At 43.6% G+C, this 2,049-nt stretch overlaps 1 non-coding gene across 1 annotated transcript; it reads left to right on the top strand.

The window, feature by feature from the left end:
- The first annotated feature begins 748 nt into the window (after positions 1-748).
- On the top strand, positions 749-821 carry TRNAA-CGC. Its single transcript has one exon. It is a non-coding gene; the product is annotated as a tRNA-Ala (tRNA).
- The last annotated feature ends 1,228 nt before the right edge of the window (positions 822-2,049 follow it).

The following is a 2,049-nucleotide window of genomic DNA, read 5'->3' on the forward strand; positions in this document are numbered from 1 at the left end:
TGCCTAACTCGATGTGTGATAAATATGAGTTTTTATTTGTTGAACTATTTGATTTGTATTGATTTTCTGTGACGAACTATGTGACAAAAAATAGCTTCTGTTGAATTTGTGTCGAAGCACGTTGAATATGAGCTGAAATTGATCAATTTACGTCGATACTAAGCCAATTGCGTCAAAATGGGCCGAAATCAACACCCGGGAGCGACCTTGAGGGCAGCGGCTAGGAACCCAACCCCCCACGCTGATTTTTCCGCCAGCGCGCTACTCAGACGGTGCTATTTCAAGCCTCATGGGTCGAACGGTTGAAGATGCTCTTAGGGACGCCATCGCCGAGTAGTTACCCGATTGCCGGCTCGGACGACGTTTTCCGCCTCCTCATGCCCGTGTTTGGCGTCGCGGACAGGAAATAAGCTGGCTGTGGAACGAGCACACGTTCTCCAACATTGCACATGTACTTCGAGGATCCAGGCGGCGTTGGCGGTACCGCCACCGCCATACAGTCACCCCTCACAGCATCGCCGCCGTATATAGTTCCATTGTCGTCGAAGACGAAATTGATGAATCCTGGATAGTAAGATTTCAGACCTCTTTGACCGCAGTTCTCGGTGGAGCTGTTGTAACCAACGGGGGTTTTTTGGACTCTGAAACGACACATCCAAGCGGGGCATTACGGTGGGTCGGGAAAACAACAGGGCCGACGGCGCCTCTGCAGACTATCTAGGCTCGTGTCCCAATGTAGACATCGATCGGGGGTGTAGCTCATATGGTAGAGCGCTCGCTTCGCATGCGAGAGGCACGGGGTTCGATTCCCCGCACCTCCACTTCTTCCATTATGTTTCTTCATTTTGGTGCGCTGGTGAATTTTTATTGTTCAGTTTTTACAAAGTTGTGATCATTTTTGAATGTAATGAACATGTTTTAGATGGTACAAACATTTTTTTTTTGCAAATTTTCAATATTTTCAGGACAGTAAAAAAATGACAAGTCTTAAAAATATGTTTCATAACATTTTTAGAAAATGTTCATTTTTTAGGTGATTTTAGAAAATGTTCATGAAATGTAAAAGATTGTTAGTGCAATTTTAAAAAAATGCAAATAACTTATAAAAAATTAGTTCATGCAAAGTTTAAAACGGTTCTAACACTTAACACAGTCTTTGCATATTCTTTTTAAAAATGTCATGCATTTTCAAAAAAATGTTTAACGTGTGTTAAGAAAAATGTGAACTGCATATTTAATAAATCTTCAACATGTATTCAAATAAATGTTGAACTTGTATTTATAAAATGCTGAACATGTATCTAAACATGTTCATTTTCTATTTAAAATGTTCAATGTTTGCTAAAAAAATTAACATGTATTTGAAAAGAAAAAACGAACAGGCAATAAAATGACGATGTTACGGTCCAGGGGTGGCTCACCTCTCTGGTAGCTGGCCCAAGCCCCCCTAGGTCTTCTCCTACTCTAGGCCATCATGCCAGCCCATGGACCCTGTAGAAGGAACATTCATGGAGACTTCACGTTCAAACAAGGAATCTATATTCATGGAGGACCCTCCACCAACATAACTGACTAAGTCCTGGTAACTCAAGGGGCCTCGGTATCCTATATAAGCCGGGGCCAAACTAGTCGATAGAGATCATATAGTCCCCTCGGCCCCCAATCGCCATGTACACAAACAGGGGTAGGGTTTTGCTTTGTAAGGAGGACCTGAACCTGGGTAAATATGGTCTCATGTTTTCCTTCTAGTATACTCACCTTGTCAGGATAACCTACCGACGGATCTGCTAGAATCAACTCCGACAGTGGTTGCCATATAGGTCCCGCGTGGTGAACCTAAAGATTAGATGGGATCACCAATTGACACCGGCATGACCTAGACGCTAGGTCAAATCTTCGTTTTAGACGCCATGAGCTTCGTTGTCGACTTGACTGGCCACCTTGTCATGGTTGAGGGCTATGCTCCTGCCTGGATCATCTGATTCAGCAATCCAGAGTACGTTGCAGATTCACATGGCAAGCTCATTATGCCGGGCACAGGAGCACCAA

The sequence above is a fragment of the Triticum dicoccoides genome, chromosome 6B, assembly GCF_002162155.2.
Source record: "Triticum dicoccoides isolate Atlit2015 ecotype Zavitan chromosome 6B, WEW_v2.0, whole genome shotgun sequence".
Taxonomy (NCBI): domain Eukaryota; kingdom Viridiplantae; phylum Streptophyta; class Magnoliopsida; order Poales; family Poaceae; genus Triticum; species Triticum dicoccoides.